The sequence below is a fragment of the Papio anubis genome, chromosome 20, assembly GCF_008728515.1.
Source record: "Papio anubis isolate 15944 chromosome 20, Panubis1.0, whole genome shotgun sequence".
In the NCBI taxonomy this organism is placed as follows: domain Eukaryota; kingdom Metazoa; phylum Chordata; class Mammalia; order Primates; family Cercopithecidae; genus Papio; species Papio anubis.
Genome location: NC_044995.1, coordinates 36,281,860 through 36,291,423, shown reverse-complemented (window position 1 = coordinate 36,291,423; position 9,564 = coordinate 36,281,860).

Here is a 9,564-nt window from a genome sequence, read left to right as displayed (position 1 = left end):
GATATATTAGACAGATGGATAGATGGCTATTAATAGAAGATAGATACATAGATAATAGGATAAATAGATGAATGGATGAACCTACAGCTAAGATGGATTGATGGATGGATGGGTAAGCAGATATATAGAGAGAGAGATAGAGAAATTAGATAGATGGGATGAGTAGATTAGATAGACACACCCAGAAACAATGTTGCATCGCTGTGCCAGATATGAGGGATCCTCATTTGTGACATGGGAACTGGAGATCCTGGGTCACTCCAATCACTCCAGATGCTACACGGCCAGTGACTCACTCAGTACAATGCTGAGGAACCATCAGAAACAGGATCAGAGTCACTCTCAAGCAAACTAAAAATAAAAACAAAATAAAAAATAAAAACCTCCAAGGATTAAATGATATTTCCCATTGTCCTGGGGAGAAATTAATCCAAGGAAGGTCACAGGGCAAAGAATTCCCCATCACCACCACCACCACCAGGGGCATTCCATCACCCCTGGAGTTTTCTGATGTACTCTTTGGCCCATTAAGCATGAAATTTCTTTTGCTAGGTTTCTTTCTGATAAGGGAGAAGAGCTTAATATCTCTACCTTTCCTCTCCTCCTCCTGCCTGATCTCTGTATTCTGGGTTAAACTTTAATTTATGTTGGGGATTTGCAATGTCTGACACACCTACCTGAGCCTTCTGCACAGAGATACATTGGGAGTGGAGGCTAATAATTGGGTCAAAGGAGAAAAGCCATAAGCCCACACTCCAGCCTATCAGGGTGGATTAAAGGTCTGACTTGCCCGACTCTTGTCTCACCTGCTCCCATGGTCTGAGTAAAAGTCTGGGTCCTGGGACTACGAGGTTGTGTGAAGCCTTCCAGCCCCATACCTGCAGAACAGTTTGCAGTTCACTCTGCTCTGAACTGCCCCAACTTTGCACAGATATTCTTCATTCCTCGAAAGAAACTCCACCTTTCAAAGCTCACACGTTTCCCTTCTTGGCTCAGCACAGGGAGCAAGTTCTCTAGATAGCTTATTATCAAATAAAATGGTGGAGAAGGGAACCCAGGCAGCTGGGCACAAAAGGGAATGAGCAACAAGCTTCCTCTCCGAACACGATTTTCTGTGTAAGATCCTGGACACTCCCTGGACTGCTCCCAGCCATCTGCCTCATGCTAGGTTTCTAGTTAACTTTAAATAAGAAAAACTCACATCTTCCTTCTAGATGTAGCTGTGGTAATTTCAACTTAGGCAGTTGTGCTTGAGAATCTTCTCCTTAATACCACACGACAAGGTCATTCCCCACTGCTTTTATTTACCTTCACTTAAATTTTTGTACTTAACATTGGATTGAACAAGAACAGAGAAGAGAATCACAATTATTGTGTAGATGTTACATTGTAGTTACCCTTTATCTTGTAATTATTACAGTGCTGGGACTATTCGAGCTTTAAAATCCTTTCTTGAGATCCCGAAGCTAGTCAGTGGTTCTGCTGGCATTAGGGGTTGATATGGTTTGGGTCTGTGTCCCTACCCAAATCTCATGTTGAATTGTAATCCCCAATGCTGGATGTGGTGCCCAGTGGGAGGTGTTTGGATCATGGGGGCAGATCCCTCATGGTTTGGTGCAGTCTTCCTGTTAGCGATTTCTTGCAAGATCTGGTTATTTAAAACTGTGTAGCACCTGCCCCGCTCTCTCTTGCTCCTGCTTTTGCCAAGTGATGTGCCTGCTCCTACTTTGCCTTCTAACATGAGTAAAATCTCCCTGAGGCCTCCGCAGAACCAGATGCCACTATGCTTCCTGTACAGCCTACAGAATCATGATCTGGTTCAACCTATTTTTTTTATAAATTACCCAGTCTCAAGTATTTCTTTTTTTTGGCGGGGGGATCTTAAACTCTAGGCCTCAAGCGATTCTCCCACCTTGGCCTCCCAAAATGCTGGGATTACAGGCATGAGCCACCATACCCAGCCAGGTATTTCTTTATAGCAACACAAGAGTGGCCGAATACAGAAGGATATTGCCACTGATTTACTACTAGTCTTCTTTCCTGTATGTCACTCTGCTTGACTAACCTTAAACAGTCACTTTAAAGAACTTGTAAGATTCATGTAACTACACACTTTTCACATTGTCCTTCAATCCTTGTACTTACATCATAAACATGTTTTATGCTTATTATATAGGTATTTAAATAACGCATATAGGCCCTATGTTTCTCTATCAATGTTATAATTTTTATCAGCCACATAATTTTGAATCACATTTATATACCATCATTCACCTTCCATCTATCCAAAAGATACGAGAAGGGGAAATAAAAGAATAAAAGGTAAGTGCTAATAGATAATCTGAATAGGCCTATATCTATTAAAGCAATTGAAACAATAATTAATAACCTTCTAAAACAGAAAGCCAATACGCCAATTGGCTCACTGATGAATCCTACCAAACATTTAAGGAAGAAATTATACCAATTTTCTTCTATGTCTTTTGAAAGACAGAAGCAGGGGGAATATTCCATAACTCATTTTATGAGGCCAGCATTACCCTAATGCCAAATACAGAGACATTACAAGAAATCAAATAAAAGAGAAAGAAGGAAAAAAAAGAAGAAATAAAAAAATTTTGCAGATTAATATTGCTCACAAACCTAGATGCAAAATTCTCAAGAAAATATCAAATCAAATCCAGCAAAGTATAAAAATAATTACACATATTAACAGGGGTGAGATGACGTCTTATCATGGTCTTGACTTGCATTTCCCAGATGATTAGTGATGTTGACCATTTTTTAATGTATGTGTTTGCCATTTGTATCACCTCTTTTAAGAAATGTGTATTCAGATAGTTTGCCTATTTTTTAAAAGGATTATTTCGAGGTAATGTTTTTTTTTTTTTTTTTGCTATTGGCTTAAGTTCCCTGTGTATTCTAATTACTAATCCCTTGTCAGATGGATAATTTGTAAAATTTTTTTCTCATTCTGTAGGTTATCTCTTCACTTTATTGATTTGTTTCTTTGCTGTGCACAAGCTTTTTGGTTTCATGTGACCCCATTTGTCTATTTGCTTTTGTTGCCTGTGCTTTTGAGGTCTTACCTAAAAAATCCTTGCCCAGACCAATGTCCTGAAGTGTCTCCCAAATATTTTCTTCTACTGGTTCGAAGTGTCATGTCTTACACTTAAGTCTTTAATCTACTGTGATGGTTAATTTTGAGTGTCAACTTGCTTGGATTGAAGGATGCAAGGTATCGTTCCTGGGTGTGTCTGTGAGGGTGTTGTCAAAGGAGATTAACATTTGAGACAGTGGACTGGGAAAGGCAGACCCACTCTCAATCTGGGTGGGCACCATCTAATCAGCTGCCAGCACAGCCAGAATAAAGGCAGGCAGAAAAACATGAAGAGACTAGACTGACTTAGCTTCCCAGCCTACATCTTTCTCCCTCACTGGATGCTTTTTGCCCTTGAACATCAAAATCCAAGTTCTTCGGCTTTGGGACTCAGACTGGTTTCCTTGCTCCTCAGCTTGCAGATGGCCTACTGTGGGACCTCACCTCGAGATCGTGTGAGTCCACATTCCTTAATAAACCCTCCTTTATAGATACATCTATCCTACTAGTTCTGTCCCTCTAAAGAGAACTGACTAATACAGATTTTGGCACCAGGAGTGGGATCCATACATCTATCCTATTAGTTTGGTCCCTCTAGAGAACCCTGACTAATACAGATTTTGGTACCAGGAGTGGGGTTCCTACATCTATCCTATTAGCTCTGTCCCTCTAGAGAACCCTAACTAATACATCTATCTTGATTTTATTTTTGAATAGGGTGAGAGAAAGGGGTCTAGTTTCATTCTTCTAAATATAAAGACCCAGTTTTTTTCAACACCATTTATTGAAGAGACTGTTTTTTTCTAACTGAATGGTCTTTGCACCTTTGTCAAAAATTAGTTGGCTCTAAATTCATGAATTTATTTCTGGGTTCTCTGTTCTGTTCCATTGGTCTATGCAACTCTTTTTATACCAGTACTATATGGTTTTGGCTGTAGCATTGTAGTATAATTTGAAGTTGGCAGTGTAATATTTCCATCTAAGTTCTTTTTTCTCAGGACAGCTTTGGCTATTTGGGGTCTTCTGTGATACCACATGAATTTTAGAATTTTTTGTATTTTTGTGAAGAATCTCACTGATATTTTCATAGGAATTGCATTCTATCTCTGTATTGTTTTTAGTAGTAGGCTCATTTTCGCAATATTATTCCTTCCAATCCATGAACATGGGATGATGTTCCATTTTTGAGTGACCTTTTCCATTTCTTTCATCACTGTTTTATAGTATTTCTTGCAGAGATCTTTCAACTACTTGGTTAAATTTATTCCTAAATATTATATATATTATATATATAATTTATAATATATATAATATATATTATTATAATTTATATATAATATATAATATCATTTATATTATATATTATATATTGTATTGTATTGTATATTATATATTATATTATATATTATATATGTTATATATTATATATTATATATACACCTATTGTATATATAATATATAATTATATATTATACATTATGTAGAATATATTATATATTAATATTTAATATATATTTAATATTATAAATATATAATATTTATAATATATTATATATTAATATATTATATATATATGCACCTATTATAAATGGCATTACTTTCTTTCTTTTTCTGCTAGCTCATCTTTTGTGTATGGAAACACCAGTGATTTTTGTATGTTGATTTTGAATCCTGCTGCTTTATTGAATTTGTTTACCAGTTCTAAGAGAGTTTTGGTGGAGTTTTTAGGGTTTTCCATGCACGTATTATGTCATCTTCAAACAGGGGAAATTTGACGTCCTTGTCCTTTATTTCTTTCTCTTGCCCGATTTCTCTGGCCAAGACTTCCAGCACTATGTAGAATAAAAGTGGTGAAGGTGGGCATATTTGTCTTGTTCCAGTTCTTAGAGGAAAAGCTTTCCGTGTTTCCCCATTTTGTATGATGGTGGCTGTGGATTTGTCGTGCCTATCCTTTATTTTGTTATGTATAATTGTTCTATACCTACTTTTTAAAGTTTTTTATCGTGAAGAAATGTTGAATTTTATCAAATGCTTTTCCTGCATTTACTGAGACGATTATATGGCTTTTGCTATTCACTCTGTTGCTCTTTAATGAATATGATGTGATGTCATTTTTTAATTTGAATATGTCAAAACATGCTGGGATAAATTTGCATTCCTGGGATAAATGTCACTTGATCATAGTAAAGTATCTTTATAGTGTGCTGCTGGATTTGATTTGCTAGTATGTTATTGAGAATTTTTGCACTTGTATTCATGAGATATATTGTTCTGTTGCTTTCATTTCTTCTTGTGTCCCATTCTGGTTTTGGTATAAGGGTAATGCTGGCTTCATAGAATGAGTTAAGAAGAATTCCCTCTTCTTTGATTTTTGGAATAGTTTGAGAAGAATGGGTATTAAGTTTTTTTTTTTTTTTTAATGTTTGATAGAATTCAGTATTGAAGCCATCAGGTCCTGGGCTTTTATTTGATCAAAGTGTTCGTTTATTTTTGCTCTAATCTTCATTAGTTCATTGTTTCTACTAATTTTGAGTTTGGTTTGCTTTTGCTTTTTCTTTTCTAGTGCCTTGAGGTGCATCGTTTGATTATTTGAAATATTTCTACTCTTTGATGCTATAAACTTCCTTCTTAATACTGCTTTTGCTGTATCCCATAGCTTTTGATATACTGGGTTTATACTGTCATTTGATTTCAATAAGTTTTAAATGTTCTTCCTAATTTTTTATTAACTCATTAGTTGTTCAAGAGCATGTTGTTAATTTTCATATATTTGTACAGTTTTGAAAGTTATTTCCATTATTGATTTCTAGCTTTATTTCCTCGCCATCAGAAAGTATACTTGATGTGATATCAGTACTTTTAAATTTATTGAGACTTGCTTTGTAGCCCAATGTGTGGTCTCTCCAGATTTTTCCGTGTGCTAATAGAAAAAAATGTGTATTCCTCAGCTGTTGCACGAACTATTCTGTCAATGTCTGTTAAGTCTCTTTGGTCTAAAGTGAAATTTAAATACAATGTATCTTTGTTGACTTTCTGTCTAGATGACCTGTCCAGTGTTGAGAGTGGGTTACTGAAGTCCACAACTATTATTGTACGGGAGTTTATCTCTCCTTTTAGATCTAATAATAATTGTTTTGTCTATCTAGGTGCTCCAGTGCTGGATGCATATATATTTACTATTGTTATATGTTCTTGCTGCATTTATCCCTTGTCTGTTTTATTTTTATCTGATATAAACATAGCTACTCCTATTTGCTTTCGGTCTCCACTTAGGTAGAATGTCTTTTTCCATCACTTCACTTTCAGTCTATATGTTTCTTGATAGATAAAGTGAGTTTCTTGTAGGAAGCACATAGTTGGTTCATTTAAAAAATCCATTCAGCCAGTCTATATATTTTAAGTGGGGGATTTAATCTATTTACATTCAAAGTTATTATAGGTAAGAACCTTCTTCTATCGTTTTATTAATTGTTTGCTAGTTGTTTTGTATATCTTCTATTCCTCTCTTCCTTTCTTATTGTTTATGATTGTGGTTTTGGTAGTTTTCCATAGTAATAAGGTTTGATTCTTTTCTCTTAAGTGTATCTGCTTTGCCAGTGGATTTTATACTTTTGCATGTTGTCATGATGATAATCATCCTCTTTTCACTTCCAGATGCAGGACTCCCTTGAGCATTTCTTGTAAGACAAAAAACTCAATATTGTCAGGATGTCAGTTCTTCCCAACTAAATGTATAGATTCAATGAAATCACAATGAAAATATCAGAAAGTTTTTGGGCTTTTTTTTACAATTTAAATTTTTATTAGAGAAAGATATTATTCATATCCACGATTTCTTAAAGTCCTTTTTAAGTGAGTGTATTCCTTAAGAAATACACTAAAATCATTACTTATGTTTCACAGGGGGAAGAAACTATGAGAATCCTATTAACCCAAACTATATCCATATTATGCTTATTTCTTAAGCATTTACATGTTCAAATATGCTTGGTGGATAGTGATCATTCATCCCCACAGTGGTAAATTTCATCATAATATTAAGTGACTGAGAGAGACTAAAGTAGTCACATGTAGATTAGATAAACAGATGTTTATTCTGTTATACCTAAGCTTACTTATAAAGCAACATAAAATGAGCATTGGATAACAATGATAACAAATGTAAACAAACAGAATTAAATGCTAATCCCTTCCATGAAAAACAACAGATAAAAGGGCTTCTTGCTTTGTTAAAAACAAATCATGATCTATTGTATCAAAAAGGTAAGACATTGATTTTACAAAATTATATTTCCAAATACAGATAAAAAAGCCTTGAACAGTTAATTCAGATTTTATTGATCTAAAATGTTCAAAATATATAATAATACTTAAGTTTATTAAATTCATTGTACACAGGCCAATATCATCCCATACAAAAAAATCCTCAGTATCTTGTTAAGATTCAAAATAGTGTTTAATTATCTGAGCTTAAGATTTATTGAACCACTATCCAAATAACAACAGAAGTCCATATTGTAAAAGAAAAAAGTAAAACTAAAAATATTCTGATTATTAATTATGATTTGAAATTCATTCCCATGAAAACATAAAACTATAGCCAATATCCATTTGAAAAGTGAAGAAAAATTAGAAGTCCCTATGATAAATATACCAATTATAAATAAAAATTAAAATCAAATTTTACTATTACAAAATGCACATGTTCTTTTAAGTTATTCAGGTTTAATAGATTTACTAAGGACAGAGTTCACACAGCATGTATTTGGGACTTCTGTTTAGTACCCAGAGGGGGTAATTTGCAAAGTACCCCCAGAGAAGGTTGAGAAGGTAAAATAAACATAAAATTGTGATACTTTTCTCCACACCACAACAAAGGTGCTTGGATTTAAAAATTCAATTTGCAACTCTAGAAGAAAAAGAGAAGAAACAATTTACAACCCCAAAATATTTTCCAGAAAAATGACAAAACTGGTAACTACCTAGAAATGTTATTAGTGAATCAAAGTGCAGGTAATGACAGCATTAACATCAAATGTATTTGAAGACTCAAAGTTTTAAATGTTATCGATGACAAATAACAAGTTGATTTTTTAAGGTGGTAGGTGTAAAATAAAGATAATACAAATCTAATTTTTCCAGGAACTATAGCACTCCCCTGTCCCCATGAAACTAAATTCTGATTTCACTGTTCAACATAATATAAAAGTGTTTTGAGGAAGAGTGAAATAGAAGCATGAATTTAGATATGCACCAAACCCTATATGATGGACTAATTCACATGTAGTATTTTTTATAACAACTTAATTAGATATTGTCTTTCATTGCTTGCTATAATTCTGAGAAACTGCTTTTAACAACATACATTTACGCTACCACTTAACTAAATGGGGACATATAAATACATAAATTTTTAAAGAAAAAAATTCAAATTATTTAGAGGAGAAATAAAACTTCAATTATTTCCTTTTTTTATTATTATACTTTACGTTCCAGGATACATGTGCACAACATGCAGGTTTGTAACACATTGAAGCTGCATTTAGATAAAAAGGTATATGGCTTATGATACTTTTCACAATGTAATGAATTTATATTCCAATTTTCTCATAAATGAAAGATTGTAAAGCAAAATATTTTGTTCCTTGAAAATAGTCTCTCTTTTCTCCTAACCCTGGTAAGAACAATTAGTGAGCCCTTGATTTCAAGACTGTTGCTGTCATCCATGTCAATTGTCTTTTTCATGAAGTATAATATTTTGAGAGAGAGAGAGAGATGTAAAAATTAAAGAGAAAAACCTGCTTTTGGAATGCAACAATTCTAAATCATTTCACTAAGAAGCACCCTTTGATATGCTGGTCTGAACTTTTAATATAGAATCTAAACAGTACTTATTTCAGAAGTAGAATTTTCTCCAGTTTTAATAACTTCATACATAGCAATACTAAGGACATCAACCCGTGCTTTTGAGATTTTGGTAGGTGTTCTAATAATGTAATATTTTAGATATGGCTCATTGTCAAGGTTGGGTGGACAGAGATTTCATGAACTGGCTACAGAAAGCTAACTAAACTCTTAATGACTGAATAATGGTTTGCATTTTGCTTGAGCCAAAAAAGATGTTTAAGCCATGTACAACCACATTCCCTCCTTAACATTCCTAAGTTTCTGAATTCTTCATAGTTTTCTAATGAACATATAGTTTTCCTGAGTAAGATTATTAAAAAGTTAACCTTTCTTCCAAAAGTATAAAGATAAATAAAATACAATTTTTTTTTACATAGCATTAAAGGCACGGAGATATTGACCCCTCCTCTTTATTATGATTGGCCCACCCCTTTAAAAAGACAGCAAGAGGCCAGGCGCGGTGGCTCAAGCCTGTAATCCCAGCACTTTGGGAGGCCGAGGCGGGCGAATCACAAAGTCAGGAGATCCAGACCATCCTGGCTAACACGGTGAAACCC